General features: G+C 26.6%; 1 non-coding gene across 1 annotated transcript; it reads right to left on the bottom strand.

Moving 5' to 3' along the window:
* Positions 1-8,462: 8,462 nt before the first annotated feature.
* Positions 8,463-8,544, bottom strand: TRNAS-GCU (transfer RNA serine (anticodon GCU)). Its single transcript has one exon. It is a non-coding gene; the product is annotated as a tRNA-Ser (tRNA).
* Positions 8,545-15,912: the final 7,368 nt, after the last annotated feature.

Raw genomic sequence — 15,912 nt, 5'->3', positions numbered from 1 at the left:
AAAAAGATACATATTATATATATATATATATATATAATTTCCATCTTTATCTTCTAGACCTCATTCTATTTTATGAAAATTTTGGCCTATCAATTCACGCAGAATACTGATAAATAGTCATGGGTTCTCACCTGACTAACAGACTGGTGACGTAAAGTTTTCCAGGTTTCTTCACATGTCTGACACTTAAATAAGGACAAGTTTTTCTCAAAATTTCCTCCCGTGAGGTATCCCCCTTAGAGGATTGAGTTTGTTAACTTTTGGTCTTACTTGTACGCAATTGAATAATAAACACTTAACTGTTTTGAATAATATTTGTTAAATTTTTGGTGAAATTATTTATATAAGTGTGCTTATTGTTATTCTCAACAAATAGGAACTCTTAACTCTCTTAATGTTTTATAATAAGGCATACAGCATACATCATACTTTATATATGAGTGTTACACAATATAATAAATATCTGTGAATATTATACTAAACTAATATAATGGGCATATACAGCTGGTACAACATTTTAAAAGTAGTTTAAATTAATAAGACAAATTAAAAGTTTAAAATTGGAGAAACATTGCTTTAAACTATTTCTACAATTTAGTAGACTTTGTATATTATAACCTTTAAATTATTCGTATAATCTTATCTTAAAATATATAAATATTTATAACATACTTCATAAAAAATGCCTTTAAAATTTTATAGAATAGGAAGTGTAGTCTCTAGCAAAAGAAATGTATTATTCATGCGTATACATGCATACATGCATGGAGTATATATTGCATCCATAATAAGAGAACAGACTATACTTTGACAGAATTTTAAGTAACAATAGCCGAAGAACAATAAAAGAGAACTTGTCTATAACAGAAAACTTGCTAATGCCAATATTCTTAAAGTTCACATTGTTGTTCTACGTGATTTGGTAATTAATTCTTAGATTTATTCAGACCCTACACATTCAGATCCTACAGCATTACATATTCCAGTCACAAATGAATACTTTGTGGTATTTATCTCCCAAACTTATTACCTTTCAATTAGTAATTCTCTTGTTGAATTTCATGTTTCAAAATCGTTTATAGCAATGTTAATTTTTACAAATTATTAGATTTATAACTAATAAATGAAATAGCGGAAGTCTTCAAGATATTCAATATAAGTTCTGACAGAATATGTTACATCTGTGACATTACTTCTAGAGTTGTTATCTTTTCAGACGTAATGAGATGGCCTAAATTAAATAAGTTATAATTGTGTGTACATTAAGAATGTACACACAGTTATTGATTTTTTCTCTACACAATTATTAAACAAGTTAACAATTAAATATTTTCTTGATAATTCATACAAAAGGAATGGAGTATGAAACATTTCTCTGAAACTTCTTTGTATCTTCTTTGATACGAACATACGAGACACGTGATTATATGTAAAAGTCACTCACAGCGATGACTAATACGCAAATAACAAATTACTAGAAAAAATGAGAATGTAAGTAAATTTTTACTGAAAAAGATGTATTGCCTGGTCGTGTTTTTGAACTCAAAGTTGTCGTTGTTATGTAAATGAATGTGATGAATTTTAAAGAACCTCTAACAAGCGATTGTGAATGCATCATGCAAATTATGTTATTTTTTCCTCTCTTGAAATATGTAAATGTTTTCTGATATACAAGATCTTGCGTTGCTCTTACATTGTATTTTTTGATATTTATATAAAAATAACTTCATTCTACACTATTTACAAATTTAAATGCAAAACTCTTTAACCTTCTTGGGCTGCAATTTGAAAAACATTGCAGACCTGTCGTCTTTCCGTCTATCTGTTATTTCCTTAATTTTGAAAACGGAGTTAGATGACCGGCAAGACTCTATTGCTAACGGAAAAGTATGATGTACAGTACATTACTAATTTGAGAGGGAGAGCATATGTGTTAAATTAAATAAATTTAAAATATGATTAAAACTTGCAGCCCGGCATTGTGACGGTGTTTATTTATTGTTTTATTATTAAACTTAAATTCATAATTTTCTACGCGGTCTTTTAAATAATTTTTTACGAACTCTGTAGATTCTTGTCTCGATTTTCCTTATCAAAAATTCTAAATTTATGGCGAATTAAACAGTAATATTTTGCTAGAGTATCGTTTTTCTCATCTCGAAATCTAACTTCTGATAGCGATTCTAAAAAGCAGTTTATGTAATAAGAAGCTTTTTAATGATTTTTAAGTTAAGATTGAAGATTTTTCTTAAATATTCCTTTTAACGTACACATACGGTTTCTTCTTACTGAAAGTGCGTACATTTTTCTAAAAGAAAAAAAATCACATTGCGTTTTTTTTATTTACGTAGTACAAATATGTACAACAAAGTGTTTCATCCACTATATGAGGGAAACAAAACATAATAAAAATATATTACAATTATAAACAATATAAACAAAAAATTAATATAATTAGAAGTTTTAATTAATTAACTACTTTAACCAAGGATTACCTATATTCATTTATTATTCTTACCATCAAATTGTAAAGAAAAATCTATATGTAATAATTTAATCCTTTATTTATTTCACTATAAAAATCATTTATATTTTTATACTATATACAGTAGAGCGTCGATAAGTGGAACCAATTGGTGACTGGGGTCCTTCCAGTTAATGATTTGTTCCAGTTTCCGACTTTGTACGAAAAAATACATTAACCTGTCCGATGTTCAAATTTTTCTCCGTTGCGTATCGCTTCCTGTTGAATTTTTCTCCGTTGCGTGTCGCTTCGTGTTGAATTTTCGTCGATTTTAAGCCTAACGAAAATTTTTATAATCATCATCGAGGCTATCGTATCGTTAAAAATTATTTCTGCATTTTGTACAAACAAAATAAATATATTAAAGAATATAAAAAACATAAAAATTATACTTTAGAAGTAAATTTAGTATCAAAAACATTCGATTCAGCACGACACAGTCCGACTGAAAATCGTTCCACTTTCCGGCCATTCCACTTACCGACGTCCCACTTATCGACGCTCTACTGTGTATCCATACACAATAAAATATAAATATAAATAGAAAAAGATAAATACAGTATACATAAAATCGAAAATTTAAAATTAAAATGTTTACATTTTTAGATATAATAATTAATGTATAAGGCTTTTTACAGAAAAATATAATTTTATAAATAATTGCTTCTATACAAAGCATTTGTATGCAGAAGAGGAAAATTAAATTAGATCGTTTATATTTGCATCTGGTATTGTGTTATTGTAAACCAATAATTGATTGGTTTGAAACGTGTTTTCTAAATGGGAAGAAGTAAGAGTGTTGTTGGTGTATCACAGATTACAGGTACAAATACTTCCCAAAATCTGTCTGTGTTTTCTATTGTAACAGTTATTTTATTTTCTCCATGTGCAATACCAAAAACTTTTCTTTCTACAATATTTTTAAAAATTTTTATTTTAAAATAATAATCATTATATTAGTTACATGTATTTTACGTTATTTGTTTAACAAAACTTAAATTTTTAATTTAAAATTACAATATTTTTTGTTTTAAATATATTTTTTATATCCTAACAAAGCCTTAACTTCAGTTTGGATAGGAAACAATTTAGAAATAATTGAGAATATTAATTAATAGATTAAATAATTTAAGTAAACTAGGGAATTTCTGTTTCCTTCCAAGCATGTTTTAATTCCTATATTATTTGAAAATAATATTCTCAATATTCTTGCTCTGTTCTCTAAACTTTTCATAGAATTATTGGAGGTACTGTTTTAAAATTTTGGGTACAGTTTTTATTAATAATTTATTGCGATCCAAAGAAATTATAAATAATATGTACAATATTGTATTTTAATATATCAAAAAATTAGATTGTTAACAAGATTTTTGGAGAAATGACTATGGCATGAAAGAAGTCAATTTACCTTTTATGAAAATGTTCTCTGATATACAAAATCTGTTTTCTTTTATATTATTACTTTCCCAGCTGTTATATATAACAGGAAAAGTATGGCGATCGGTCAAAGAATGATCCTACACGATTTCTATATTTTTGGATTTTGGACACCTTGAAACGTCTAGAAATGCAAAATATTCGGGAGTAATTTCTGTATATATGGATGTTAATGTGTGTGGGAGGAGCGATTTTGTTCACCCTCTTTGAAACTTAATAACTTCTGTGCTTTTTGTCGAAAATTTCTGAAATTTTGCAGAATGGTTTGTTTATTAGGAAGAAATGATGCTATTAAACTTTGATTATTTAAGGTAGAGGGATTAGGGAGATAAAAAGGATCGTGTGTATCTCCAGTAAGGTCAGACTTAATGAAGATTTTACTCGTTACAATTTTTACAATTATTGATAAAACTCGTCCGTACCCTCAAAATTAAGATTTTTGCCATTTTATAATAGTTAAAAAATTTAAGTTTTTTTAATAAAATATGATAACAGATGGCGTCACTGAAATTTTAAATGTTGCCAAGAAAGTCCAGCAATTCGTTGCTGGTTTATTGTTATTTATAACAGGACAAAAAGGTGTGCGAATTGATAAGCGATGAGAAACTAGCTTTATAAATCGATTTAATAATTAAATATAACTTAATTTTTATTATAACATTTAGTTATAAGTAAATGTTATGATAAATTTTACTATTTTCACATAACTTCATATTACATTTCTCAGTAGGTTTTGAGATTTAAATAAAACTACATAGACAATTGAAAGTAATATCTATATTTGCAATTTTAATTTATAAGTAACAATTTAGTGTAATTTTGAAAATAAAGTTTATATCAACGACTTTAAAAATATCAAACATTACAAACGAAAGTAGAGTGGAGGAGAAGATCTCTGCTGTCATATTCTTGTCTCTTGTTGACAATTGAACTGTATTACTGTTACCATTCGTAGAGAGAATTGAAAAAAGTTAGACAATTCCATCGAAAAGTTCGGAAAGTGTACATTTATCTTATAACATTGGAAATCTCGTATACACAATTAGCCTCAGAGAATAACTAATACTTATTAGTTGTAATAAGTTAATATTTATTAGTTAAATCTATTAGCCTCAGATAATATCTAATACTTATCATCAAAACACGTGGTTTTGATGATAAGTATTAGATATTATCTGAGGCTAATAGATGAGTAAGCTGTTACTCCCAATAAGTAACACCAGCTGTTCTTATTTGATTTATCTCATAGTAGAATTTCTGAAAGTCTTTTCTGTTACTCATTAATTATTGAATCACTTCATCGCATTATTCAGAATCTTATCTCTCAAACAGTATGGCACAGTTCTAAATAACTATTATCAATTTTTAATTTAAACAGGCAACGTTTGAACTGCTTATTAATAGAAAATTTGGGGATAGCTTACCTTCAACTTATAAACAGATGATTACAAAATAGTACAGTACTTTTAAAATTCTCTCTCTATAATAAATAAATTATATATATATATATATTTATTTATTTTATACAATTTCATTTGCGATTAATCAAAGCAAAGATTGGTGCAATTTAATAATTAAAAAATTAATAATTTCATATTGTAAACATTACATTTTCTAAAAAGGTATAAACTTTATAATTAATTATCAATATTAAAATATATTTTTGATTATATATTCGTAACTTTTATTAAGTTTATGTTAATACTAATTCAGCAATTCGATTGAAAGGTATGATTTCACATTTTCAACAACTTGAAAATTCGTCTTAAATTGAACCTTTATTTGGATTTCATGACAGTTCTTCCGGGTTTTTTTTTTTTTTTTTTTTTGAATACAGAAAAAGTATAGCTGACCTGATGAGATCTTTACTCAACAAATAGAATTTCCATTGATCCAAACAGTAATGCCTGACTGACTTGTTGTCATTAAAATACTTTTTGCTGAACTTCCAAAAACTTTACAATGTTACTTTCAACAGTGATTTTTATTTACATTCGATTTACTTTGTAAATTTACAAGTAAAATACGACTTTATTATCGTTCTATACATACATAAGTGTATATATATATATATATACTTAGATCTCTCAAAATTGGTATTGTTTGCTAAAGATTTCTATAGAAAATTTATTACAGAAATTGTCACGTGTATTTAAAGTGTGACTAATATTTTTCATACTTCTTATATTAATTTAAATTATGTTTCTCACTTTTGAATGAATTATATATCTAAATTAAATTATGTAAAACTGAATTTTATCAAACACTTCTATCGGAATATTTTTAATTGCCATTAATATATTTTGGAACAAAATTACATCATTTTTTTATCAATTGAAGCGAAGAAAAGAAGTAAAATTTATTCTTCATTTCTTAAAATAATATATAATAATAAGAAATAATATTGTTTCCATTAATTATGAACATTAAGGAATGGAGACGGAGATGAAAATGAAAACTGAAATTTATAAATATCATTTCTTATTTAGTTCTGCTTAATTAATTTTTATTTAAAAACAGTAAATTTTAAAAGATTTTAGTTACTTATAATAAATGAGGAACGTAAAAATGTTATAAAAAATAGTAAGTAGCCTTCTAAATAAAGATGTTGAATTTTCAAATTATAAATTTATAAATAAAGTAGTCAACGTCAAACTTTTCTATGTACAGTACATTTATGTATGTTGGCATGTGCTTACATACACGAATGCATGAATAAAAATATAATACTGTATATATGGCTGCACGTTTCTGTGTGCTTAAAATACAAACATTAGAGAAACTTTGACCTTTTATTTATAAATTTGTGTGAATTTTATTCTAACACAAACTCCATAAATCCCAAAAAGATTGTATAAGATTGAAAAGTTTAACTATACTGTATATCTATACATAATTTGGTATGTTCAAAGCAGAGACAAAAGTAATTTAGCCAGCTGCTTTTCTAATTTAATGTCTTCGAGTGTAATAATAGAACTGTTTTCGAATTTATCCATTGAACTGGGTCGAAAAATCCCCAGGAATTTTTCGGAGGTGGTCCGTTCGCATATGGTGGACCCCCTTCCTCATCATCCGGCTGCCCCATTGTGGGCCTGGCCGAACCCATAATGGGCTTGCTGAAAGAGGCCCTCTTAATGCCCACAGGGCGGAAAGTGTTTAGTAATAAAAATAAAAAGTTGACCTTCCAGTCGAGTCTAATCATTACGGGTTATTCAAGACCATATTCAAGATCTTCTATACAATCCAATTATATTATTTTATTGAATAATTTCTTGCATATTATTTCACAATTATTGGAAAATTAAGATTTAAAAAAATATTACAAAGAATATTGAGTTATATATATATATATATATATATATATATATTATTCAAAAGTATTTTATTTTGTAGCAAATAATAATAAAAAACACGCAAAAATTTTTCTTTTAAGATAATATATATTAATATTATATACAGAAATGAAAAAATAAACAAATTAGTAATATTTTCAAATATAAATTTATTAAATCTTTTAAAATATCGTTAAATATTTTAACTTATTTAGTATATTTTTTTTTATTTCTAAATGAAGAGAATCGATTTATTTACAAAAATGTATTTTATATATTTTATTAAAAAAAAAAAAATGCAAATAAAAATATTCTGCAAACTTTAACAACTGCATTTACGCTAAATCCAATGCGTGTTATCAGACAGAAGCACTCAAATGTACCATTCACTACTTTTTTTTTTTTTTTTTGTATAGAAAATAGAAAAACTTCTACATCAAGCAAATTGAATAAATGTTACATGGAAGATTTCTGAGTGAAATCTTTCGTTTATCATTTTATATATTAAACTGCAATGCAAAGTACAATTTCTACATGAAGTATTTATTTATTATGAATATTTACTGTTTTATAAAAGTAAATAATAATATAATAATACAATAAACGCATTTGGTTGTTATTTATCGTCAGGTTTATAAATATAAGGTAAGCACGATCTAACAAGTTATTTCATAAAATTTTATTTGATTAAATTAAAACATTTAAAGTTGTAAATTTATTTTTTATAAAACATTAATTAGTAGTAATAAATATTAAATTACTTTAATTAACATAATAATCAATTTTGCTCTTATGAAATTAGTGATTTATGTATATTTATATTTTAATTAATTACTGCAATTATTTTATTTTAATTTAATTTTTGAATATAAAATTTTTGTTTTATTATTTTTAAATAAATATTTTAATTAATTTTATAAATATTTGATAACGAAAATTTGTGATTAAATAAATAGAAAAATTTTGTGTAAATTATGCGGAAATATTTAAGTATTAAACGAAAAAATTATCCCAGACTTAAGAGAATAATTTGTGTAATTCCTTCACTTATTGTTAAATTTTCTAATTTTAAAACGAATGTGTTCAAGTACAGCGATGTTTTCTGTCCATCAATTGCATTCTTAAAGTGATGTAATAAATTGAAAAGAAGTAACGTTAAAAGGAAATCGCGACGAGGGTGGGATTCGAACCCACGCGGGTATAACCCAATGGATTAGCAGTCCATCGCCTTAACCACTCGGCCACCTCGTCTTCAGGACATTACTCAAGACATGAAGTTTATAATGCTAATAGTTACAAGTTGCTATGCTGCTATGAAGTTTGTAATACTACGAGTTACGGACATATAGAAATATTGCTACCAATATTGAGGAAAAAAATTCTCGAATTTTGGATCAGGATGCATACATTATTAATACCTACATGAATAGTTCTTATAGTGACTATTATCGAAGTAATTCTGGGATCGATGATCACAATCCTCACCCCTCCGACCTTTAAGTCGCGCCTCCAAGAAATGCAGTAACACGTTTAAGCCTCATGAGATCCAGGAAAATTCGAATTAGAGGACTTCCGTGTACAGTGTTGACTTCAGCCTTTTTTCTTCCGGGAAAGATTTTGCGGGGAATTCCCCAGTATTCTTGTTTGTTTTTTAACGTGACTTCTGGATTATTAAGTTTTGCGCCACACCAGCAATCTAGGATTCATGACATGGTACCAAATTTAAATTTAGATGTTCTTACTACAGTATTGAGTTTATAGGAGATTGTCTAGAGACTCCAGACAATTGCCGTTTTGCCCATAGGATAATGTGCCACTGAAGAAATGGGGTCTATCTGCATGTGTAGAAAAACTTGTCTTTGTTTTACTCAATCTGGCTGCTTACGTAACTATTTTATAAATTCAATAGAGAAGAAAAAAAATTAATTTTGAAGAATGAAGTTTTTTATATTTTCTTTTCTTATAATTTTTAATGAATTTATTAGTTAAAAAGACAACACTCATTTCTGATAAACTAGTAGCACGGGACGCCCTCTAGTGGGCGTTCTAGCAGTGTTACAAATTCCTATGAGACACGTTTGATGCACTTAATATATGAAAGTTTTATGCGCTTAATTTTTAAAAGTTTAATGAGAATTTCTATTATTAAAATATTACCTTCCGGGAGTCCACTATATAATTTTCAAAACTATTCAAAACAATTTCAAAACTATCCGTTTTTTCGTTATTCACCTCCTAATGCACGTTACAGGCATTCGGTGACAATAATAAATTCCTATTACAAATATACTGAATTATTTATATTGTTATTGGTGAAATAAATAATTATATTGTTAATATCATTATAATTTATATTGTTAATTTAAATGTTTGAAATATGACACACGATAGGGGCGCCTCTAGTGCCCTTTTTGGCATATCGTTACATGGACAGATACGCGTTCAATGAATTATATATTAATTAATATATAGATGACTTCTGAATATTTTGTAAGTTTAACTGAAAATACCTTTATGATTTTATATAATAATCTCATCTTTACTACAGTCAAACCTCTGAACAATGACTACTGACTAAAACATAAAGGATGACCGTTACTTAAAGGTTGTTTTAAAAGTATTTTAAAAAGAAAAGTTCCTGAAATAATGACCGCCGTTTAGAAGTGGTCGTTGTTGAGAGGTGACAGTTATTGGAAGTTGTATTTGCATATTTATTTCTTTGATTAAGTATATATCTTAACTTGAATACAATTAAAGTATTAAAAAATGTATACAGGGTGTTCAGCGAGGAAGTGATAATATACTTCTGTTGTTGTTTAAAGGCCAAAGGGATTCAAAATGTCTATAAACATTGCCCTTCTAGTGCGCTATTTTAGCGCTAAAAGGGTGTTCGGACTTAAGATGCTGCTTCGCAGCGCTTATAAGCACTGCCTAATAGACTCAATCTGGCTGCTTTCATCTTCCCTTCAGAACTTTATGTTTTTGCAATAATGTAAGGTTCGTTTGCATTTCGTGGCACTTTAGTACAACACACAAGCGGAGGGACAGCGAGGTTAGGGCTTTTATTCAGTGTATAGTCTGCGAAGCAGCATCTTAAGAGTAATTAGACTGAATTTTAACTCTTTCTAGTTCAGAAACAATGCGTTTGAATGTCCATGTTTATATACATTTTGAATTCTTTAGGTCTAGAATGCTGTAAAAATATCAACACTTTCTCACTTATATACTATGTGTATACATCTGTTGTGAAATTTAAGTGAATTAATTTAGAAAATTAGTAAATGTTATCAATACAATTATTGGGAAGAAGGAAGATCTAATATTTAAGAGGATAATTGATGATTCTCTTGCCAATGTTTAACGTAAGCGTACTTAATAAGGAAACAATATTTTGCATTATCCATCATGTAATTGTTGTTAATATATTGAATAATGGCATTTGATATACAGGTAACCCTCTTATAACACGGGAGTTACGTTCCAAAAAATTACAGTGTTATGCGAATCCGTGTTATACGAAACAAAGAACTAATACGAAAAGGGGGGTTAGGTTCCAAAAATTAAAAAACATGTTATTATATTTTCATGATTAAGATAAATATCTTTATTAAAATTTTCTTAAGTGATACATATTAATATAAATTAAACAATGTTTTCTTCGTCATCACTAAACACTATTAACCGAGGGGGTTTTCTTTTTGGCAAGTTATCCTTACACTCTGAGCATTTTTCTGCATTATCTTCGGATCCGTGCTTTACCCTTTGCAAAAAGTATTTAATTTTAGATTGCTTGCTTTTAGTTAAAAAATTTTTATAAATTTACATACTTAAGTACTAATAGTTCACGAAAATTATTTTTGTGAACTATTAGTACTTAAGTATGTAAAAATTTATTACATCTCATGTTGTACAAGGGTTTTACCCAATTCTCGAACCGTGTCAGAGTGAATCCGTGCTATAGAAGTGCCGTGTTATACGGGGGTTAACTGTACTTTAATGAAATATTAAAATATTTCTGGGAAATTACAAGAAATATTTATTAAATTCAATTTACTTAACAGCTTTTTTATGTAAATTAATATATGCAATACAGTACAATAAGATTTGAATTTTAATGTATAAATTATAAATTTAATATTATATTCTTATATAAAATCGATTTTTTAATATATAGTTTGCTACTTTTTTCCTTTAAAGATATATTTTTTAATTTGACATAATCTAACCTTACATTTACACTAAATTATATGTATTAAATTAATGCATAGAAGTGTTCAAATTATTAAAATTTCTGATGTAATCAACTGAAAGTGTAAAAATTGATAGGAATTATATTTTTTATTCCTATTCTTATATTTTTTAAGATTAAATAAATATAAAAATATTAACTTAAGAAAAAATGGAGGGTATAAAAAGTAGAAAATGCAAGCAAATGACGACAAAACAGAGACAAATAATGAGTTTTCAACAGTGACAAGTAATAGAAAATTAATAATAATACCAAACAAAGGATAAAAACTGCATAAATTAAAACAAGATTTTAAGAAGTAAAAAATAATGTTTTAAAATTTGCAAGAATATAAGAAATACCATAAAATTTTCTCAATTTTTATTAATGAAGAAGCAACAGTTTTCTTAAAACGGAGGTGTTAATTTATTACATTATGAAACAATAAATGAATATCTTATTACTAAATAAGGAATATAAAAACAATAAAAATGATAATATATTTTGTAATTTATGTTTAAATAATTATATAAAATATGAATATATTATAATTTTTAATAGAATAATTTAAGTGATTTTTAGCTGATGACATAATTTAGGATTCACTCTCACGCATAAATAACGTTGAAACAAAGGAACTGGAGGTTCAAATAAATGAAAAAAGAAAAAATTATTATCGTAAGCAATGATATAATTAATTAAAATAAGTATCACGTATAGAGTTAAACCTCTGAGCAATGGCCACTGGTGGGAGCATAAAAATGACCATGGTATTTGGAGGTATGAAGGAATGATTTTTTATATCGATAGTTTAAAATTTTATTTTCCTCAATGGTAATTTTCAATTAATTTACACTCTTTTACATTTCAATCTATTTCAATTAGCTTAAATTTTATCCAATTAAAATAATATATTAGTATAAGTAGTGCAAGTAGATTTAGAATCTTCCTTAGTAGAATTTAAATCCTTTATGTTCTTGACTGATTTAATCCTTTAAATCTGACTTGGAAAAAGTAATAACCCAGAAAATAAGATTTCATCTTTATTTTATTTTTATCATGAAGGAGACATCTTAAAATTTCCAGTAACACACTTTCTATACTTCAATAAGTTTGCATCTATCTAATCAAATCTTTGTTGAATTTTTCAACTGATTTTGGTTCAATAGTAATGTAGTAACTTTGGACTAATCCAGCGAATAAAAGCTCTATAGAAACTCTAAAAATCGAAATAATCTGGCTCATGTTATTCATAAAGAATGCAATAAACCTAAAATAATAGATAAAGTTTCAAAAACATTATAGAAACATCTTTAAAATATTTTTATGTAAAAATAACCTCGAAATATTATTAAAAATTATATAAAATTCGACGTCTTTGAAACTAAAATTTATTATTATAAAATTAATAAGGTGAAATACAATGTTAAATATAAAATATAAAAGATTTATACCATTTTTGTAGTCGTTTAACGGGACGTAATAAATAAATATATGCATCATGAATAGAAATTTTTTGTCTTATATTTAAAAAATGTGATTATTTTACTATGCAGTTTATTATGATCCCTGTAAAATAAGCAAATTCTCTCCTTCACTATATTATCTTTGAAAGATGATGGTTTAGTTTGTTCTACATTGCGTGAAGAATACTTCATTTATCATTTAATCCAATTGTTTCCAAATGACGTAGTTTTAGCATTGACAATAATTCATTATAAATTATGTTTAAATTATCTTTCGATTAGTTTTAATTTAACATTAAAAAAAATCTATATTCGATTTTTCAACTGTAACTTTAAGGTAAGGAAGGCAATATGAAGCGTGTTACATATTGTTTCGCATTGTATATGCTTAACATTTACAGTGTTAAACATATACAACATTATAACCTCACAATGGAATTAATTAAATGAAATATTAGCAAATAAATACAATAACTTTTATTAAATACAAATGAATAATAAATTATTTATGATAATTTTAATAATTTTATTGTGCCATTCGTGATTTCGACACAGTTATTTCCAAAAACTTATTGAATTTTGAATTTGAGTAAAGCCGAAAAAATAAAGAGCAATTTATAACAATTGGACAATTTTAATAATTATTTTATTATATAACTAAACCACCTTATTAGATAATGATTTTGGCATCATCCTGTAAACTGATTTCTTCTAGACGAATTCCCAAGATTGGGAAAACAGGTAAAGGGAAATATAATGAATCAGCTGTTGAGAGAAAATGATGCTGTAGATATTTAGGAAAGGATGAAGATACTCATATTCTTAAAGCTTGTAACAAAAATAAGTTTTTTAATATGAAGAGAGCGGCTTCTTTGTTTATGTATGACTTCTTTCTATTATTGAAGATGGAAGATAGACTTTTCGTGAGAGTAAATAGGAAAAAAGGTAATGAGTTTTTCCGGAAAAGTTAAAAGTAAAAAAATCAATGCAAGAAAAATACAGTAAAAATGTTCACATTTAAACAAAATTTATTAGAATACAAAGAATAGATTACAAACATTTTAATAAATACATTAAGTATTATTGATGCACAATGTGATTTATTATAGCTGCTAATTGTACTACATGCAATAGTAATTAAAATTGATTTTATAGCTCAATCTTTCTCTACAAGTTCAATAAAATGTCAGACGTTAACATAAATTAATTGGACATACCTGTCTTTAGAATGAATTTACATTTCCTCTTATGGGAATTCTCATAATTGCTACTAAAATTAAAACCAGTTTATTCCATTTACTAAAGTCTTCTATTCTGATTGTAGATATAATTTATAGTATTGGAAAATATTATAACGTAATAATTCTTTCATAGCAGTTGGCATTAAAATTAATAAAACAATGCTACTTTTTCTCTTGCACTTCGTAATGAATATTCAATTACTTATGCATATGATTTTATCAAAAGTATTAATTATATATTCTCTTACAGTGGATTTTTGATATAATAAACTCTCATAGGGCTGATCTAAATTATTCACTATATTAAAAGTACACTGTAAGTTATATATAAAGAATATCACGGACCAACGAAACTGTTCACTACGCAAAGACTTTAGTTTATTACTTTTTAATTTAGTTTCTGTAGGAGAAGGTTTCTAAATTTATATATGATTTACTTGATGAGTATGCTGATTAGATGATTTTTCTTGCGATGAATTATTCACTTCATAAATTCCTGAATAATAAATGCTGCTTATAAAGCTGTTTAGCTGGTGTTTATTAATTAATTTTTTTAATCTGCATGTAGCATTTAAATTCATTTAAAGGACAAGAACTCGTCAATTAAATGAAATTTCAATTTTTCGTCTTTTCGATATAGGTGAGATTTTATCCTAATTTTGAAAATATTTGGCTAATTAACTGTATGTTCAATAGGCTAAATGATCTAACAAGTAAGTGTCGAAAAGTAAAAGCGAGAAAGAAAAAGATTGTTTGTCTATGGCAAATAAATCAAATGTTTATTTCTATAAACATGAAGCTCTTCACGAACTTGTAAGATAACTGTTCAAAGAGGAGTTATTTTTTCTTTTTTGTATAAATACAATAGAAAACGTTTATATACAAGACAAAGTTGGAAATGACTAATCCACACAGTACAAAATGCGTAAATATTTAATTCCTTAGTAATCATTTACATAAAATTACGTTAAAAACGTCTCTATTCTCTTTATCTACGAGTATAAATTCCATTACAGCATAAACATCTTTCTTCTTGTTGTCACTCAAAGTGAACTTGTTAAGCACAACAGCTCTTCTGATTTGACATCTTGGAAAGTTATTTCTTCTTGAACATATGGTATTTTTCTATCCTTGTTACGGCTAACGGGGATATTAGCAGGTTGTAGATCCAGAGCTGTCGTCATTGTCGACACTCCAAGTAAAGGTTTTGTTCTTCCTGCCCGTTTATATCCACATTCTTATCACCTCAGTTTTGACTCCCGAAGCAATAGCTATTCATTCTATGTCGATAACTCATTCAGTCTGATCCGAATAGCTCTTTTTGAAAAAAACCCAACAAGGATCTTCTTTGGTCACTATCGATATCATTTATTTAAAAATCACTTATAATATTAAAAAGTTTTAAAAAATGTTATATAAGTGTAATTCTGATCTCGCACGTAGATCAACTAGTGCACGAAGAGCCTCTGGACATAAGCAAGCCTCGTCAGTTGATGCTTATTAAAGTGAAAATGAAAGACATTTGTATTTGAATCATATAGCACACTGTATTGGACTTGCCACATAGATCATTTTGCGCGAGAAAAGTCCATTTCTACATTTGGGAACTTAGATCATTTAGATTTGCCACTCTACAATTATATGAATTATGGTGAAATTTTATATATAATACTGCACAAACGTA

Source organism: Centruroides vittatus, unplaced genomic scaffold (genome assembly GCF_030686945.1).
Source record: "Centruroides vittatus isolate TY-2023 unplaced genomic scaffold, ASM3068694v2 contig_10, whole genome shotgun sequence".
In the NCBI taxonomy this organism is placed as follows: domain Eukaryota; kingdom Metazoa; phylum Arthropoda; class Arachnida; order Scorpiones; family Buthidae; genus Centruroides; species Centruroides vittatus.
This window is presented reverse-complemented; position numbering and strand designations above follow the sequence as displayed.